Genomic DNA, 22,248 nt, shown 5'->3' with positions numbered 1-22,248 from the left:
AATTATGGAACTTTTATATACCCCAGAGGTGAAAATAAACTGTACAAAAGCCGAGCGTGAGGGTGGTTTTGAAAAAATCGGTTTATTTTTTTTAAGCATGGAAAGCTACCTACAAATTTGCATGTAGTTTAGTGAAATGATGCTGATTAGGAAAATAATTAATTAAATTATATTTGGATATGTGCCCATTAGAGGTGCGCAAGCTTAAAAAGGTAGAATTACCGAAATTCCCGTTCTTACACGTTGTAGCATGGATCGGGTATTGAACACGATACACGTGTGTATTAGCACCCTACTGTAGTCCCGGCGGGGTTATCAACTGCACCAATACACCGGTAAGCAACCAGGGGAATATCATATGAAAAAAGAACTATCATGCATGTTTGATTTGTTAAAGTGTGTCACAAAATTTCCCTAACTGCCGATGTCGGCTATAATTTCGGTATAAACATGCAAAGAAATTAACATATATATATATAATGTTAATGCCGATATGTTATTGGACATTTTGTATGTCAAATGTTCATTATTTGTATTAAAATTAAGACGATTGTATTGAACACGATACACGTGTGTATTAGCACCCTACTGTAGTCCCGGCGGGGTTATCAACTGCACCAATACACCGGTAAGCAACCAGGGGAATATCATATGAAAAAAGAACTATCATGCATGTTTGATGTGTTAAAGTGTGTCACTAAATTTCCCTAACTGCCGATGTCGGCTATAATTTCGGTATAAACATGCACAGAAATTAACATATATATAATGTTATTGCCGGTATGTTATTGGACATTTTGTATGTCAAATGTTCATTATTTGTATTAAAATTAAGACGATGCTTATTTGCCAGAAAGCGTTTATTTCAAATTCAAAACAAGCAATAATCATACATAATACCAAAATATAAAACTAACAAAATGACAACACTCTCGCTTTACGCAACGTTCAGAAGCACGCGCACTTAACCAAATTATTGCAACTAATGCAAGCTGTAATTAATATGTAACTACTTGCTATACAACCAGTATCATGCGAAAATTGATCTTATTTAATTGTGGTTCCCTCTTTGAATTTATGTTGCCTGTCGACTTTTAGAATAATGTGTCAGTAATAAATGTTTTTCTTCAGTTTCACATGTTTTTTTAAGAAAATTTAGTGAAAGATGCAAATGTGTCTTATTTATTTTTTTCTGTGTCTTCAATGTATCTTATTTATATGTGACTGCGTGCTTATTTTTTTTTCAAGAAATGAAAGATGCAAATGTGTCTTATTTTAATTTTATCCATGTCTTAAATGTGGCTTATTTATATAAGATAAAATGATATACTGCCAGTGTCATGCAAAAAAGGATCTAATTTCTTAATATCCACATTCACGCTTTGTTCTTTATTAGCACCGTCTTTAATTAGGCTATCTATTTAAAGTACAGATTACTGTGAACTTAATAATTGTGCAACGGTGATGTTGATCCATTATCGTTGTTAATTTAAAATGTAGACAACAAGTTAGCAATTAATGAAATCAGTTATTTTGGAAGTAAATCTATTTTTTTCTGTACAGTAGCCAGGTGGATGTGTATTGAGCGGATAAGATAGGGATCACCACAACAAGTTTCTAATACACAGTATAGACTTCCCCTATTATTATTAATTACCTGATTGGAATAAATAAAGTGTTAAAGATCATTTCATGTGAAAAGCAGGATTTCTGACATAATTTCAATCGTTTTGCTTTTATGCACAATTTCATGGAACAATGAATATATTGGCGCGATGGAACACAATTTATAAATCAAGCTGACAGTAAAGTATCATTTTTTAATTATGTGTAATTTAATTCGCATCTCTCCCTTAACTCGTTCAATGACACGTGAACTTATATCAATTATAAAACATCACGTGCATCATTAAATATTTTTTTTAATTATGAAAACATATATGTTCTACATGGTTTTGTTTAGTTTTTTTTTCTCAACCAGAGAGACATTATAAAACATTGTTATATATAAAGCGCTTTACTTTTCTACATTACATAAAGATATATCGATTTTTTTGTTAAGTGTACGTGCTTGACATATTTATAAAAAGGCAGTGTTTATTTTTGTAATAAAATCGAAAATTGACATTTAATTTGATGCAATCCACATTGTTTAGCGGCCAAGCGCAGTATTCCGCTCTCGGCGGCCGATGGTGTATTGCAATATATACAATGAAAAGCTGGGTTTCTGACATAATTTCAATCGTTTTGTTGACGCGGAAGTGCTTTTTGGTGGCCAAAAATACTATTGTTCCCTTTATTTAAACCTAAATCAGTATTTTTTTACACTTGAAGGTTTGTACAGCGGGGATTTCGGTACCGGCGCGGGTTTATGTGCTTGTTAAGAATTACCGAAATCCCCGCTAAGAGGCAACATATTATCCTGATTTATGCTTTGATTAAACATTGATAACTAAATTGCAAAAGTGTATAGCATATTGTAAATAAGGTAGTACGATATCATTTGTTTCATCAGATTTGTTTGGAAAATACTTTCTGAAGACTTATTATTACTATGTCATATTATATTTACATATACTTTTGTGTAACCAATGTTTTAAATGTACATTTTACCTTTTTTACATTCGTTTACACATTTTTCACATTAATAAACTATTTAATAATGGAAAAAATATTCTGATAAGAGTGTTTAAATGATTAACACTAATATGATTGTGTACAAATCAACATTAATGCAAAGCCAAAACCCAAACATAATGACATATAGACCCTTTAAGGCGTAATATGGGGGATTGGCGTAAACATGGGTGATTTCGGCTCTGGGCGTACGAATGTAGCAGTACCGAAATCCCCGCTAATTATTTTCCAAAAGAAGTAACCGAATGGGAGATAATACATGTCACTGGTTGCTAATGAAAAAAAACACTATAATAATTTTGTTGACACTTGAAGGTTTGTACAGCAGGATTTCGGTACCGGCGCGCGTTTAAGTTCTAGTGTAGAATAACCGAAATCCCCACTGAGAGGCAACTTAATGCTGTCAAGAGTGCTTAATAATTAAAATTAATATCATTTTTTTGCACCTTAACATTCATGTGAAGTCAAAAACCATTCATACCGATGACCTATTGACCCTTTAAGGCGTAAATATGGGGATTTCGGTACTAGGCGGGCGAATGTAGAATTACCGAAATCCCCTTTTCATCATCGCACATTAGTGTAACATAAATTTTAACACAATATATGTAGGGAAACTCATATGATTCGCGTAATGTGAAAATGATTATTATGCTATAATTCGACCACGAAACTTGACGTGACTTTATACCGGACATTATGGAATGGAGCTACGCTTGCCGTATTTGACATAAGACCCATTTTCGCAAATTATCTTATCAATGCTTATATGAATTTGATTGCTATAATCTAATGCGTATTCGACACGGAATTATTGTCAAGGTTTTTCATTTTGTCAATATTTATCATAGCAGGGGACATTGCTGACATCAATATGGATACTGTTTTCATTTTCTGTCGAGAAATGATATGACTTATTATCAAGATTATTTTATAGTACGGTAGCGTTCTCTTCACAAGTGAGATTTATTTGTACTGGTAAATTGCTCTTATACTCACCATTCGGACTCGACGATCGGCTCGAATAAAAATATTAGTCGCTTAAAAGTACAAATTCATCATATTGAGCACGATTATTAGTATTATTATTATTATTAATATTATTATTATTATTATTATTATTATTATTATTATTATTATTATTATTATAATTATTATTATTATATAGCTTTTAGAAACTTATACCTTAAAAAAAATCCCATTGGAAAAAAAATCCCATGGGAAAAAAAATCCCATGGGACAAAAAAATCCCATGGGACAATAAAATCCCATGGGATTTTTTTATTATTTTAAAACACGATATAACGCGTTGAAATCGCGAGAAATGCTCATCATTTGTTAAAAGGTAGTGTTTCTGAAGGTTACATGAATAAATCTCTAAAAATCAGAAAAAAATCCCATGGGATTTTTTTTTCCCATTGAAAAATGGGATTTTTTTTCTATCAAAGTAAATTGAACGAAAATAAGCACAAATGCTTTAACAATGCTTAAAATCGATAACTAAGCACAAACGAACGTGTTTTATGTTTTTGAAAATCCCATGGGATTTTTTCTCCCATAAAAAAAGCTGGAGAAAAATCCCATGGGAGAAACCAAAATTCCCATGGGATAATGAAAAATCCCATGGGATATTACAAAAATCCCATGGGAACCCCAACTTTGCAAATAAAGTTCATAGTGAAGAAAACGCATTTAACAAGCAAAAATAACCAATTATTAATCACAAGTTAGACTTTTATCTTATACTTTATCACAAATAAGCAAACCTTCAAGAAAAAGGGTACTTAAGTTTGCGAAATTTCGGTTTCGCAAAGTTTTTCCGGTGGCCGTTTGTACTGAAATGAGTGAAATTGACAAAAGCAGAAATAATTCATACATGTGCCGTGTTACAACGTTATTTGTGTTTTTAAAGTGTTTGTAACAAGAAAATTATTAATACATACATTTGAACACTTCATAAAACATACAACCTCAAGAGTACCTTTGTTAAATGGTGTTATGAAATTTTTCAATCTATCAAACATATTGTACATGTACAATCATTTAAAACCACAAAATTAAGACCAGGTCAGAAAGTGTCTCTTTCCCAGGAACTCAGTTTCTATTTATAGACATGTCATGTAGTTACAGTCAAAATACTTCATTACTCATGTTTATAAATCAATATTTCTGAATCTTGTTTTGGCTACAATGTACTGTAGTATTCAAAGGGCACATATGAATTATAGAACACATATTTTATAATACATCAGCGAGTTTTCTGCTATTACATCTGAATTTTATTTTATTTTCATCTCAAAAAGTATATAACTATAATTTATATGGTTTAAAAAAAACAAGATAAAGGCTTTATGGGTCAATATTTGTTGATTAAAAAAATAAATCCCAATTCGGTTCATTAAGTCGATACAAGTTTCCAAATTTGTCATTGTATGGATTTAAAACAAGAGCACTGCATAACAGGTGCCAACGCTCAACTGCGAAAGCTTTTCAGATTTTTTTTAGAGGTCACAGTGACCTTGACCTTTCATCTAGTGACCCAACATTGGGTGTGGCGTGTAGAACTCATCAAGGTTCATCTACATATGAAGTTTCAAATTTTTAGGTAACTGCACTTTGATTTTAGAGCCTATATTAAAGTTTTATATTGTAGGTCACAGTGACCTTTGACCTAGTGACCCAAAAATGGATGTGGCATGTAGAACTCATCAAGGTGCATGTACATTTGAAGTTTGAATGTGGAAGCACTTTGATTTTAGAGCGAATGTTAAGGTTTATGTTCAAGTTTTATATTAGAGGTCACAGTGACCTTGACTTTTGACCTAGTGACCCAAAAATGGGTGTGGCGTGTAGAACACATCAAGGTGCATCTACATATGAAGTTTCAAAGTTGTAGGTGGAAGCACTTTGATTTAAGAGCCTATGTTAAAGTTTAATATAATAGGTCACAGTGACCTTGACCTTTGACCTAGTGACCCAAAAAAGGGTGTGGCGTGTAGAACTCATCAAGGTGCATCTACATATGAAGTCTCAAAGTTGAAGGTGGGAGCACTTTGATGTAAGAGCCAATGTTAAGGTTTTAGCACGACGCTTACGACGGACGGCGGACGACGAGCTGGCTATGACAATACCTCGGGTTTTCTCTGAAAACAGCCGAGTTAATAACACAATTTGACTAGACTCCTTTTCCCACAATGGCTAGAAAAATCCCTTTACATAATACAAAAGTTATCAGGATGGATACACCATGATTCTTACCTGTATATTCAAATGACCTATCTTCATAGATACTGCAGATCTGTTTGCCATACAGTGTGTATTTGTACAGTTCTTTACCAGAGGTGACAAAAAGGTCTCCTTGGTGATGGGCAATACCTTTACATTCATGTTGTAACTGAAACTTCCTGCCAAGAGCAAGCTTTCCCTGGATGACAGTGATAAACTGGACCTCATGTATGTTGCTATCATTCACATCCACAGCCACTGCAACCGCACTGGGTGTGATCTGACACATGTCGCATGGCCCAGCAGTCAAATCCCAGTGACTCACCACCTGGTACTGCTGGTTCAGCAGCTTGACATTCTTATTTCTCCTGTCTATAACCAGTACCTGCCCATCGGGAAGAACACATATGCCGGAGATCCGACATTCATCTGAATCACTTGGTATTCTCACATAGTGCACACTATTACTCTGGACATTAAACACCTTGTTTGACTTTCCTAGCAGCGTCAGTGCCTGTTGTATTTTATGCTTACATTTTATGCTGGCTATAAGGCAAAGCATCTTATTATCTCCAGTTTTCTGAAAGATTTCAAGTATTTGTAACAAGTCATTGTGAAGACAGGTGCATTTATGAATAGAACTTGTAACTGACCCTTTTATGCTAATAACTTCATCTTTCATCATGTTAAGTTCCTTCGCAGTAATATTATCGAATTCATTCACGATAGAGAGAACACTCCTACACATCTCTTCTTTTAAATATTGCTCATTTCCGCCTGATGTACCCACATAATTATTATCACATTCATCTATATAAGTATTTAAATTGCCACGCATTTGCTCTATGATAACTGCACTATGTTCATTGTATGTTCTCTGCAATGACTGAATGCTAGCCTCCTGACTAATCTGCAGGGTTTTAATTTCCATCAAGACAGTTTCCAGCTTAACTGACAGCCTCTCCAGGCCAGTGGGCTGCGAGTTGGTCAGCTCCGAAATCTGGGTCACTTTGCTGCACTGGCTGAAATAAACAATTAATACATGTACATACTAAGTAATAGCAAGAGATATTATGTTATGCTTCAAACAATAATAAAGTGTTAAATACAAACATACATGGACAATAAAATAACGCTTTTTGGGCTTAATATGAGGTATATAGATTTGCACTTATATATCCATCTGCGTGACTTTTTTGTCGTATATAACTCAACATGTATTCCTGCAACTTTACAAGTACAGTAACCAGGCATGTGAGCTAATGCGCACATCTATATGTTGTTTCTGTTGTTTTCATCATAATTGTAGCAATGTCTCCTATTTAGACAAAAAATGACATTTTAAAATATGTGTAGAGTGTGAAATAAACAAGGTCTGTTTGTAAAATATGCATTCCCCCCATACGGGCTGTCAGTTGTAGCGGCAGCCATTGAGTGAATACGTTTTCTGTCAATGTGACCTTGACCTTTGACCTATTGACCTTAAAATCAATAGGAGTCATCTGCCCGTCATTATCAATGTACCTATGAAGTTTCAAGATCCTAGGCGTAAGCGTTCTTGAGTTATCAACCGGAAACCATTTTTCTAAGTTGAGTAACCGTGACTTTTACCTTTGACCTAGTGACCTGAGACTCAATAGGGGTCATCTGCGAGTCATGATCAATGTTCCTATGAAGTTTCATGGTCCTAGGCATAAGCGTTCTTGAGTTATCAGCCAGAAACCATTTTACTATTTTGGGTCACCATGACCTTGACCTTTGACCTTGTGACCTGAAAATCTATAGGGGTCATCTGCGAGTCAAGATCAATGTACCTATGAAGTTTCATGATCCTAGGCAAAAGCGTTCTTGAGTTATCATCCGGAAACCATTTTACTATTTCGGGTCACTGTGACCTTGACCTTAGACCTAGTGACCTGAAAATTAATAGGATTCATCTGCGAGTCATGATCGATGCTTCTATGAAGTTTCATGATCCTAGGCATACGCGTTCTTGAGTTATCATCCAAAAACTATTTTACTATTTCGAGTTACCATGACCTTGACCTTTGACCTGGTGACCTGATAATCAATAGGGGTCATCTGCGAGTCATGGTCAATGTGCCTATGAAGTTTCATGATACTAGACATAAGCGTTCTGGAGTTATCATCCGGAAACCATTTTACTATTTTGGGTCACCGTGACCTTCACCTTAGACCAAGTGACCTCAAAATCAATAGGGGCCATCTGCGAGTCATGATCAATGTACCTATGAAGTTTTATGATCCTAGGCATAATCGTTCTTGAGTTATCATCCGGAAACCATCTGGTGGACGGACAGACGGACATACGGACGGACGAACATACGGACGGACCAAAATGTGCAAAACAATATACCCCCTCTTCATTGAATGGGGCATAATAGTATTGCTACTAGAGGACTAACATTTTACCTAACAAGGGCTGTTTGTAAAACATGCATGCTCCCATATGGGCGTTCCGTTGTAATGACAGCCATGGTGTGAATATGTTTTTTGTCACTGTGACCTTGACCTTTGACCTAGTGACCTGAAAATCAATAGGGGTCATCTGTCAAACATGATCAATGTACCTATGAAGTTTCATGATCCTAGCCATAAGTGTTCTTGAGTTATCATCCGGAAATCATTTTACTATTCGGGGCACCGTGACCTTGACCTTTGACCTAGTGACCTGAAAATTAATAGGGGTCATCTGCGAGTCATGATCAATCTACCTATCAAGTTTCATGATCCTAGGTATACGCATTCTTCAGTTATCATCTGGAAACCATTTTACTATTTCGGGTCACCGTGAACTTGACCTTTGACCTAGTGACCTAAAATTGATAGGGGTCATCTGCGAGTCATGATCAATGTACCTATGAAGTTTTATGATCCCAGGCCCAAGCGTTCTTGAGTTATCATCTGGAAACCACCTGGTGGACGGACCGACAGACCGACCGATCGACCGACATGTGCAAAGCAATATGACCCCCTCTTCTTCGAAAGGGGGAATACATATTTATCGTTGTGTAATTTTACCCACATGCATAGTTTGGTATGTCTTTTTTCAACATACCCAGAGTTATGGTCCCTGTTTAGCAAAGAAATCACGTTTAAAATTGTGTTGTGAGTAACTCAAAGAGTACAACTGATAGAGGGATGAATTATTCTTAAATTATTATCCATCATGTGAAATAATGCACCTTGATATATTTTTTAAGTTGTTTTTTTTACATAAAAAGAGTTATGTGACAGTCCCTTTAACCAAACGATATTTTTTCGATTGTGAGAATCGTTACTCAAATAGAAGGATACTTCTACAGTAACATATTAATCGTCAGGTTAACTTGTGCAACTCCATATGTTTGTTCATAATTTTAAGACATTTGTGCAGTTGTGGGACAAATTGGATTGTAGAGGTATCCATGTACTCAGAACAATGTTCTAGTTGTTTATATTGTTTTCAATTTTAATTTTGTAAACCTTGACCACACTATCAATAATAACAAATGCAAGAAAAGAGGTATGACTAATTTATTTTATATATACCCAAACATTTTTAAATAAGCCATCGATGAAAGTCAATATATTGTTCACAGCCACCTGTCTTAAGTGGATGAAAAGTCAATGAATGAAAGCATTTAATAAGGGCAGTACTGTAATATTTATGAAGAATGTCCAATTGTCCTACATGTACAGTGTTTTATCGTAATTGAAAATCTGTTTAAAAATATTGTTATGATTGGTATAACAGGTACTAAAACTGACTGCGACACCTTTATACATGTAATTTCATGTTATAAAATATCATGTGGAAACAATTGGTCTACAGACCAACCGACAAACGGACCAAAGGACAGATGCAAAGCAAAATAACCCTGCTTCTTAAAAAAGAGGGTCCTCTATTTTTAAATAAAGTCTCAGCATGAACAATCTAGCCTGTGATGAGTGGCTTATGACATCCAACCTCATGGTCTACTATGTCCCAATATGTTGTGTTGTTATTTTACCTAATGTGATTACTTTGCTTTTGTTGTCACATTATCTATTTGTGGAAAAGAAAAAACGCCATTGTAAATTGTTTTAAAGGAGGATCCGAGAGATTGGTCTATTGTTGATTTATATGTGATATTGAAAAACCATACAGTAGCAAGCCTAGTGGCAATGATGTTTTTTTTTTTAAATTAGGATATATGAATAATAAGTTTGCAATTTACTTTATACTACACAACATAACAAAAATTACAACTTTTTAAAAATTTGTGGAAAATATATACTTTTATTGTATTCGCATTATTTGCAAAAAAAATTGTTAAATGGCAGCAAAGCAAGAGCCAATCGCTGTTCATGAGCTATTTTCACATTCAAAATGTTAATTTCCTAATGTTAATGAAATCCAAGATACAAAACATGTTTATGATTATATTACACACATTTTTTACAGTATTAAAAGTGTACTTAATATTGAACACAGTGGACTGCACATTTTCAACAAATATACACACATTTATTTTTCTAAATTATTCAATAAAAAACAAAGGTTTAAGTATTGTTGTGTAGTTTTTTTCCTTAAAAGTCACATAATATCCACCGCATGAAATGTTTGTAAAAAGTTTGTGTATTTTAAATCACATAATAGTGTTAGTACATATAAAGAATAACATGTTTTTCTGTTTATCATACCTCTACGTCACGATTTTAAAGAAATAATGATAAAATCGCTAAAAAGCTGCAGTTTAAGCAAGAATCAAGATGACTGTTGTCGTTTGACGTGTTAATAATGACGTCATGAGCACGCGCACACTTAATATTTGCAAAAAATGTGTTTTTTATTGATGGTGTCGCACTTTATGTTTAAAATATATGACATCTTTGTATCAAATTGTTTGTTTTGTTGAAACTGATTCTTTTTTACTTAAAATGATTACTTTATAGTTGATTCAGAGTAATATGGCCATCCTCCACACATGACTGTTATAAGAACTTCCTGTTGACCATGATATAAAGAGAGAATATATGGCTGGTGACTTTTGATATCACATGATATCAAAAGTCACCAACCATATATTCTATTTGTTATGCCACATTCAAGTTAATAAGAAAATATTAACAAAACAAACAAAAACAAACAACCGCTTAATTTCCTTGATGTACGGTAGTAAAATATGCAAATTAGTAGCAGCCTGATTACATTCGCTAGCCTCTATTTTCAAAGCGAATGTGTAGAAAGAAAATCTCAAACAATAAAGACAATAGCTGAATGGAACGGAGTTTTAACGTAGTGTGCAAATTGGAAGTGATAAGAGTTGTTTATTTTTCAACTTGTCCATCTCCGTAGTATACGTTGAGTAGTGAGATGTTAACGGTTTCGCTGCGAAGTAAAAGTGAGTGGGGAACGCGACTGCTTGTGGATTTTCAACTTTCTAAGAAAGCTGCTTTTGTGCAATATTCAGCGATTTTGCAAGCTGTGTGTTTGGAGTTGAAGATATATATTGCTGAGATTTATGATGTGTACGTTATTGTGACCAATGATATGCATGGTATCAGTGGGAAAGCATCCTGAATTCCACAAAGTCTGTGCAACCATATGTTTCCTGGTCGAGTGGTCTGTAAGTTTCATCGTTATACATACACATTACACATGTTTCATTATTTTTGCTATTTTTGACACCCATTTTTATCCTGATGAACAAACGGTCAGTGTCAGTAGTCCTACTGTCATTGGTCTGTGTGCTTGTTGAAAAAAGAATTGGTTGTTGGCTTTTAGCTCCGAAAAGCAATCAGGCTATTTTTTGGTTAAAATTTCTGGCAGTGGGCTTTTCTCATCTTTGTGCAGCTACCTTGGCCCCCTCATTTTGTGAAAACAATTGTCGCACATTGTTCATATTGTGAAAAAATTAGTCGCGCACTGTTCACAGTTGTGAAAAATGGGTGGTGACCATTCAACATTGCGAAAACATGAGTCGCGCATTGTTTAAAAGTCAGAAAATATCATTCACAAAATATTGAAAATTGTGAAAAAATGAGTCGCGCAATGTTGAGTATTGTGAAAAATGAGTCGCGCAATGTTGAAAATTGCAAAAAATTAGCCGCTCAATCTTGAAAGTTGTGGAAAAAAAGTTGCACACTTTTCAAAATTGTGAACAAATTAGTTGTGACTGTTCAAAACTGGGAAAATGAAGGTTGCGCATTGTTCAAATTTGTGAAAATATGAGTCTCAAACTGTTCAAAATTGTGGAAAAAAATTAGCTGCTATAAACTGTTAAAAAATGTCAAAAAAAGTGTCGTTTACTTTTTAAATCTTGAACATTTGCATCGCAAATTCATAAAATGTGTGCAAAAAAAGCCATTTGCTAATGAAGAAAAAGCCCCTAGTCTATTATAAAAAGGTTTTCAGTTTAAAGAAATTCTTAATTATATCTTATCGGCCATTTCATATGCCTATATTGTCATTTTTTTGGATAATGATATTGTGTGCCTTGTTAGATTTTATTATACAATATTTTTGGTGTTTTTTTAATTTTATTTGCAGAAAGTTGCAACACCATCTTTTGATGTGTCATGATCATTCTCCCAAGTTTTTGGCAAAACAGTTCTAGCCTTATCAGTTTAACCGGTCTCAGTCTTTCTCTGCCACTCAAAGAATTCAATATATACCCCTGCTGCATTCCTGCATTCCGACACAGCTTCAAATCAACCCATCTAATTACTTTTTTTGGAAAGGTGAAACTTTTTTCAACAAATTTATTATTGAGTAAAGTGTTTTTATGTTATTGTTTTATCTTTGAATGTTATAGATCTTATTAAAAATAAATAGTCTAATAATATTTTATAATTTTTAGATTTAGATTTTTATTTTAAAAGTAGTTGTTCAATGAGTGCTTAATTATGTTTTTATAAAGGTTTCTTTATTTCATTTTCAGGTTACTAGAGTACTAGAGCACCAATGTACACAAACATTTTCTGTTTTGTTAAAGATGTGGAGACAGAACCAGTTTTATGTAAAACAAGCGGGCCATGATGGCCCTGTATCGCTCCACTGTTTTTTCTTTGCGAAAAAAACGTGCAATGCGCATGATCAGGCCTTGACACTATCTTTTTTTGACAGGGTACCCGGAGGGAACCTACTTTCAACTTTTGGTGGCCCTCACCCAAACTAGGGAGTCCTCTTGTTTCAACACACAGCTACTCTCGGCGTAAGGGCAAATAAGTACAAGAAGCATACTTGTACACATTTTTATTTCCTATATTCAATTCTGTTGCCATTTAAAGCAGACCCATTAAAAGCTCATAACCTTGTCTTGTTAACTTTTGATATCATGTATTTCATCAATATCATCAGCATCGTCATCCTTGTCATAATCATCTTCAGCATTATCATCTTCAGCATTGCCCTTCGCCGCAAGAACTTTGCGTTTCGGAAGTTCTTATTGTAAACTTTTAAGAAATAAAAGGTAATTACGCGCATTCAGGGGTTTCACTGGCTCAACATAACTTGTTGCAACTTTTTCGCGCCGTGAAAACTGTCGATTATTCCAACCTTATTAATAAGAACAATCATTTAAAGAAACCTTACTACATTAATGTCATTGCCTTTATTATCACTTTAAAAAGTATATTATTACATAAAAAAAAACAATAAGTACCTTTATAAGTCATACCTTCATAAGTCTTAATAAGCTTCAATTGTATATAAATACCTTTTTTTTTCAACTTGATAAACAACACAGATAACCAAAATAATATAACAATGTTAACTTTAATGTATTAAACAGTATGCTGCCTAAATGTTTCAAAATTAATTATTTAAACATAGAATCACACCAATTTACATCATTTGAAAGGGAAAAAAAATAAAAACATCAGAAAGTAAATCATCTCACTTAATTTGTTAAACAGTTATATATGGTCATTTGGACATGTCATACATCAGCTTCTGTTGTTCAAACTTTTTCTGTTAGTGGTGGATGATTTCCAGGATCAATTAAATTATAATTGTTCACGCCTATTTCCTGACAGAAAGGCCCAGATAATAACCACCATCTATTCTAGTTGCCTGAAATAACATAAAGCATTTTTTTTTACAAACTATCAACAACAAACAAACACATGCATGTCACTATCTTTAAATGTCTGAATTTTAACATATCCGAAATATAGTACACCAAGTGAACGATATACTTTTTATTTCAGAAATTGTTGGTATCTTAATCAAATTATATCCTTCCAAGGTCATTATAATAATGGAACTATTAAACAGAAATGCTCACAAATACCTGTAGAAAAAAGTGTATACCGGCATGTGTTTTTGTGGAGAAATTAAATGCTTTTGCCAGCCCGATCGCCTATGGTTTTGATTAAAGAAATAGCGGCTCTAAAAATTATTATAATTACTGATCGTTGTGACAGTTTGTCCCAGTGTTACTTTTTTGGGGGCTATCATATAGTTTGAGAACTTGATTATGTTTTAGAGTTTCATCTGATCGCAAAATCATAAAGGAGCCATTAATAATCCGATAATCCGATAATAACCCCCATAAAACTGACAATAGCAGTAAAAACATCGTTTGTAACACTTACACGCTTCAGTGATTTCAATATATACCCTCTGCACTGTAGGTCGCTTACATCGTCAAAAATCAATATTTACAACTGACAGACGCTGGCCGCTCATGCTCAGTCGCGTGCTTTCGATTCGCAGTACATTTTCGGGTAAGATTTTACCTTTTTTTTTATACGCCGTTCTTTAAAAATTGGAAGCACTTTTACAAAATCAAATGGTAAATCAAGACAAAGTGGTTCTATAAATCTGGGGGCCTCGGGTCCCCGGACCACCGTTAGTGTCGAGGCCTGCCGCATGGGTTGAAATGGTCTCAAGCATGTGACTTTCTCTTTATATCCCTTGTCCCACTGGGGGTTTAAAGTTGGAAGGATGAGCATTTTTATATATGGAAAAAGTTACTACCGTGTTAACTAAACAGACTTAAAAGCCCGGGAATTGTCGCACATGTCCTTTGCTTATAACGTAGGTACATTTACCTCTCCAAAAGATATTGTCGTTCTTTCTATTTCACATATTTTAAGATGCTGCAGATCAACTCAACGCATTTGATTTGAAACAGATTCACAAGACCCATAGGAATCAAAATGCCTTAACCCTTTACCAAACGACACATTTTGGAATTTCCCAATTTGAAAGAGGTTGCAGACGTCAATAAAATTAAAATGGAATATGAAGGAAATGATCAGGTACGGTAGAAATAATTGTGATAAAAGGAGAAATTGCTCATCAACCCACACATCCCTAAGACCAACAGGCATGAGAATATTATGATAATCTAAAGATTATTTCTTTGTATTTATAAATGTATTAAATTAAGTAATACATTTGACTTCTAAGATCAATTCATAACTTATATTAAGAAAATTATAAAATGGTCAGAAATATATATGGATTGTTGAGCAATTGACAATCATATCCACAATTCATGAGTCACGATTCACAAATGGAACACTAAATCATTAGTTATTAAAAATCAGCATATACGATAGTTAAGAATATTGCACTTAATAAATTTCAACACCTTCTCTTGGATACAAAGTTTGAGTTTACCGTGCAGTATCATATATTGACTTTTCTTGAAATAATTATTTTCATGGAAGTTGTGTTTTTAAAATCAATAAAATATTATTAAACTGGTTTAAACACTACAAAAAAGACATGAAATTAACATGTCATCCAAAATACTTTCATCCAGATATATGGTCACTTTCGACATATTTAAATAAAACCCGACTTTTTTCAATTTGTAAGAAAAACATTCATAACACATGTTCTTACTTCAATGCCTTTGTAAGAAGTCACCATCTGACCTAAAATGGCACTAAATGACAGGGTTTTATCTCATGTTTACAAGATGTTGATGTTGTTGTTGGTCACAGCCAAACGTCCGCAGTAATCTCCACTGGTAAACGTCATATGTTCAGTTTTGTGACCCCCGGGGCCGGGTCAAATTTGAGCCCAGGGAAATAATTTGAACAAATTTGGTAGAGGACTATAAGATATCACTACACACCAAATTTAGTAGCCCTAGGCTCTATAATTAAGAACAAGACGATTTTAAAAGTTTGCACGCAATAGGCCTTATTTAAGCATATGTTCATTTTTGTACCCCTGGGGCAAGGTCAAATTTGTTCCCAGGGGCATAGTTTGCACAAACTAAGTAGAGAACTATTATATGTCACTACCTACCGAATTTGGAAGAAATAGGCCCAATTGTTATGGACAAGAAGAGTTTTATAGTTTAAGCACGAAATGGGCCCAATATAAGCATATGTTCAATTTTGTGACCCCTGGGGAACGGTCAAATTTGATCCCAGGGGCTTAATTTGAACAAACTTTGTAGAGGACTATAAGATGTCACTACATAGCAAATTTGGTAGCCCTAAGCCCAATGGTTATGGACAAGAAGAATTTTAAAGTTTGGACAAAAAAGGCCTTATATAAGCAAATTTTCGATTTTTTAACCCCCCGGGGCAGGGTCAAATTTGACCCCAGGGGCATAATTTGAACAACTTGGTAGAGGACTATAAGATGTCACTACATACTAAATTTGGTAGCCCTGCCACCAATGGTTATGGACAAGAAGATTTTTAAAGTTTGCACAAAATAGGCCTTATATAAGCAAATGTTCAAATTTGTGACCCCCCGGGCAGGGTCAAATTTAATACAAAGGGCATAATTTGAACAAACTTGGTAGAGGACGATAAGATGTCACTACATAGCAAATTTGGTAGCCCTAGGTCCAATGGTTATGGACAAGAAGATTTTTAATGTTTGCACAAAATAGGCCTTATATAAGCAAATTTTCAATTTTTTGACCCCCCCGGGGCAGGATCAAATTTTACCCCAGGGGCATATTTTGAACAAATTTGAAAGAGGTTCACCTCATGAACATTCCTGAGAAATTTCATCAGAATTGGACCAGTAATTTAGGAGAAGAAGATGTTTAAAGTAAAGTTAACGCACGGACGCACTAACGCACACACGACGGACACAGGACCACGACATAAGCCCCGCTTGCCTTTGGCCAGTGGAGCTAGTTATGATTTCAGACACTTAAAAATTGAATAGTTTATGTATTATTAGATATCATATGGCAGGTATTGCTTAAGAAAGAATCTTTATTATTTAGATTTTTTCTTAAAAATTGAATTGTTTAGGCCCCGACTTTTTTTTATTGGTTTACAAAAATTATTTTAAAAAATGGTCCATTGGGCGGTCGAAAACAAAATATTTAAAAAAATTGGAAAAAAAGTTAATACTAATAACATCATAACAATGACAACAAATCTTTTATAACCTTAACACAGAGACAAACAATCAAATTATGCAATGAAACACATCTATATCTTCAAATGAAATGAGTCCTAAATTCACTTTTTGTAACATCAGGCAATTTTAAACACTCCATTACATGACATGCGTTCTCCTCCCATTAAAACGAAAAACTGCGCTTCATTTCCGTAATTCGATGCGCACCATAACGCAATGTGATGCCCGTTGCATAAATCTTATATTATAAACTACTCTTAAACAAATAACCGTATACTTTCGATTGTAAGACGCATTTTTAAGACTTAATTTAATAAGTTACAGTTGGGGTTGCGTCTTATAAGCGAGATACTGGTGAAAATAAACACAAATTTTCAAAATATCGAGTTTACTGGGCTTATGCTAGCCAAGTTGGACACTTGTCAGTTGTTTTGCATCATCACAGCAGCTAGGTAAAGAAATTTCAGCGTACAGTTTATATAGTATTAACAGACCTGTACCGCTGAAGCCAATCCCGTATCGAAAGTCAACCAGAGTCATAACATATTTATGTCACGCTATAAATCAAAGAAAGCTCATTTTCTTGGATACATTTCTACATATATTGATGAATGAATATAAAATACTGCATCGAGGATTATTTTAAGGTTCAAATGTTTCAAATGCATCTTACAGTATATAAAAAATAACTCTCATCAGTCTGAAATTCACAATTTTGACGCCATTGTCGCTTTGTCACGTGACGAGTTTTTATTTGGATACTTTCGGATCGACCTTGACATTTTTTGCTGAAATTATTAAAATTACTTTCGTTTCTGAAATCTACTATTTGTGAAAAACAACTTACGTCTGGTGGATTATAATACTGATTTCAGTGTGAATACGGTAGTTTTAAATAATATTTACTTTGAGTTTGTATTTACACTACAATTTGTTTACAAAACAAGCCAGAATAATCTTAAGTACCGGAAAATGTCATGCTGAATTTGAAAACACTTGAGCACATGGTATGTTACTAAAAATAGAAATAACGTCATATGACTGTGAAATCTCGGGAGAATCGCATTTCAAGTAAGTCTGTCACATCGCTGTTTTTCTCGATATGTAAAAGCAGAATAGATATATTTTAAATGTTTAAGATAGTATTTTGTGAAAGAATATATCAGTTAAATGTGAAAAATGTCAATCTCTCCGATCAAGTTGTTGATTTGGGCCAATAACTGCATTTAAAAGCTGTTTTGGACCGCGGTCTTTGTTAACTGTCAACTTTTCGGGAATTTCTGGTTGACTTTCCTAATGGGGTTGGTCCATAACTATAAAGTCGCGCCGGTAAAAAATCATAAAAAGCGACATTTAAAGTTATGGTGGCCAGAACTACGCGGCAGCCATTTGCATTTTCTCTAAAGTCTGTATTGGCCCGTACCGTGTATCGGAACGCTATGTTCAGTTACCGATTTATTTGTTATAAAATGTATTGTTACTGATTTTGTTGTCTATTATTTTTAATTTGAATTTTGTTATTTTGGGGGCGTAAGACGTTATATTGTCCCTGATTATTCTTGAAAAGTTTGTATCACCTGATTGTCTGCGCGCGACGTCGTTAAATGTCATATAAATTTGCCATTATAGTATAGCGGCGACACAATGCCAACATGCTTAAAACTACAGCAAAATCAATTCTCAGTTTGAAACTGTCAATTGTTAAATAAACACGCTCACGATTACAAATGCTACTTGACAAGTTTGTATCACCTCATCGTCTTTGTTCCACGTCGTTAATTTTCAATTAAGACATAATTGGCAATTATAGGGTATCCTCTGAAATAAGTTACCAGTTAGCAACTGTCAATTGTAAAATAAACACGTTTATTCAGACGACCCACTAATGCGGATGACACTTTATTTATTAGGGGCCAATAACGACGGGAGCAAAGAGCGACCGCATGCAATTATCCGCATATGGCTTTCTTCTTGACACGTGATTTCGATTTGCGCTTCGGAGTCTATCACTCTATCACGCAATTGGCTAATTTTATGAAAGTAGGCGTTACCTATTGTTGTTAGACAATGGGCGTAAAATTTGCATAATCTAGGTAATACAACTAAACGCTTTCAAAATATCTGCCTATTTAAAAGTTTTCAATACCTGTCAAACCATACAATTAAGATGACTGATACGATCAATTTTGCTTGTGCATTGATATTACGAACGTAATATGTTTGCAATTGTTAGGGCAAATGATTAAATACGCACGTGTTAGAAATTTTGTTAATTTGATAATTATTTTTATTGCATGAATAATACTTAAAAATAAATTAAAACCCACTAATATATCATAAAATAAACAAATATTATTTACTTAGGTGTTTGATTGTTTTTTTTCATACTTGCGTGAATTACTAATTGTATGCAGCGCAAGTTTGAAAAATTCTCAATGTGTTACTAATTGATGATTTTCTTTAACGTTCTGACATTTTTGGCCATTTTTCGGCCGATGAAAACAGCAAAATTTGACCGCGTCTTACACGCGGGTAAGTCTCAAATCTTGCCATTATAAAGTCCGAAGTCGGGGTGCGTCTTATAAGCGAGGGCGTCTTATAAGCGCAAGTATACGGTATGTACGTGTTTGCTCTTACTCGACTTATGAGATCGTCCATGAAAAAAATCGAGGTAGATCGATCCCCGCGGTAATGTTTGTTAAAGTTTTTGTTGTCATGAAAACTCATTGATTTACAACGCAAAACGTCTTATTTGAAATGACGCGAATTAATTTAATCATATTTGTCAACTTCACTTTTGCTTTATTTTGATAGCTTATTCCAATGTTTAATGTTAGCTAGTGTTTTTTTTACTGGAATTGTAAACAAGGAGTCAGTTAAAGTCTTGCGAAAATGTGCAGTCTGTGTGAATTGACAGTTTGACGTCATCAAAGGAAAGCCGCTTTCTGTCTGAAGTAATAAAGCGACAAATTTCGCGCCAACAAAATTTGCTTCCTTTGTCTAGCAATTAACATGCCGAATCAATAGTGTGTTTGTTTCTCAATTGCAATCCTCCAATTTAATAAAAGCACGTGCATAGCTCGGCCTTCGAATCTTTTGCAGAGAACGGAGGCGGAGTTTAACAGTTAATATAGCTAGTGTTTTACGCAAGTTGAGTTCCGATTTGCCGAAATTACTCAATGCCCTTAGCATTGAAACGACAAATACATGTATCAATGATTTTCCGAGATATACTGATCTGTTCCGATTTCTAAACTTTCTGTACATGAGTTCCTATAAACTATAATGGCGGACGTGTTTACAAAATTCCTAAACACATATATTGTAAATAATGGGAGTGTTTTATTGGATTATTTATACTAATTATCAGATTGCAAGGTAATACTTTTTTATCTACGATAATATCGGGTTTGTTTAATATAATTAACATGTTAAACAATATAGTTGCGTCACAGACTCGATAATAAATTTTGATGGGGTCGACATTTTACTGACGTTGATTTTCCTATTGTCTGTAATTTGTGCTAGCGTAATTTTTACCCAAAACAAATTTTGAGAAGTGCCCATACAAGGACTGGTACATAATGAAAAATTTCCTGATCTCTGCAATATATGTGAACCAATCGTTGATTGTACTTACTTGATTTTATTCGCAACCGTACTCAAACCGGATCGTTTTTTTTTCTCGTTTCGCTCGTTTTTCAGTGCGGTCGGGATCGAATAACATATATAAAAAAGATTATTTTCCGATTTTATTTTTTTCCCATTTTCCAAAAATTAGGGTCAGCGGTTTTGTAAACCAAGAAATATAAAAGTCCGGGCCTTATGTATTATAAGTAATGGAAGGTATTGACTAAGAAAGCATTTTTTATTTATAATTTTTCTTTGTTGACATTATTTTTTTGTGTATGATAATCACTTTTTTGCCTTGCTAAACAGTGACACAAAAAAGAAACACATTTGCGTCTTTAAAGTATATACATATATACATAAGTTGTCCCGAATTCTTCGTTTGATCAAATCTGTCATGTGTATTTTTTTATTAAAACCTATTAAGTTTATTTTTGTTAAGTTATATGTTTCTTATTATGCTGTATATTTTTTGTTCTTTTTAAGTGAAGCAAGTGAGGTCCAAATTTGTAATTGTTTTATTTTTCCCATAGATGAATGCTCATTTCTTTCATGCTTTTCATTTTTTTTATAAACTTAAAGTTTTAATTATTACTTACTAGTTATGGATTTTCTGAATATAATATGAATGGATCAGTTTTTTTACATTTTAACGACGTAAGCGATATTCCACACCTCCAAAAAAGTAGTTCTCAGTATGGGCGGGACTTATAAGCAAACATTGAACGCTGCACAAAATAATGGTGAACCCAAATGTGGGCGGAGGTAAAAAAATTATATTAATGGGCAGAGCTTAAAAGTGTTATCGGATGGGGTATCCGATAACACTTTAAAAGATCATATCAGCGTCTCCAACGTAAATGTGCAGTAGGGGCATAATACAAAAATATATCAGGCGTTATATCATGCAGGCAGATATCAATGCGGTGGTATGATAAATAGAGAATAACAGGTTACTGTCCCATCGTTTTGTACTATATCAAGCGAGGCTTAGAATAATACAACGGCGATGCTTGCCGAGCCGTTATTTTATTCGTGCCGAGCCTAATATATTAATAAACGATGGGACATTAACCTGTTTTTCTGTTTATCATACCATATTTTCCTAAAAATCTGCAAAACAATCCACTTTTTATATATGCTGATTTTGCTGATCCGGCTTTTACACGTTGAAATACATGTAACAACGACGTTGGAAAAGAGGACACGTATAATCGTTTAGAGAAAAATAGTTGTTTTTATTACGAATGGGACGAGTGCATCCTCTTAATAATCAACGTCTTGAATTGGAGATCAGGAATGGACAGCAGCAACAACATTTAATGTTTGATTAAGACATATTTTTCTTAAACATATTCAAATAACACTGTTACATCCCCGTCATGCAAAAAATGGTCTTATAGCATATTTGGCCAGCG

Source organism: Dreissena polymorpha, chromosome 1 (assembly GCF_020536995.1).
Source record: "Dreissena polymorpha isolate Duluth1 chromosome 1, UMN_Dpol_1.0, whole genome shotgun sequence".
In the NCBI taxonomy this organism is placed as follows: domain Eukaryota; kingdom Metazoa; phylum Mollusca; class Bivalvia; order Myida; family Dreissenidae; genus Dreissena; species Dreissena polymorpha.
The sequence above is the reverse complement of the archived record's forward strand: the minus strand, read 5'-3'. Positions refer to the sequence as shown.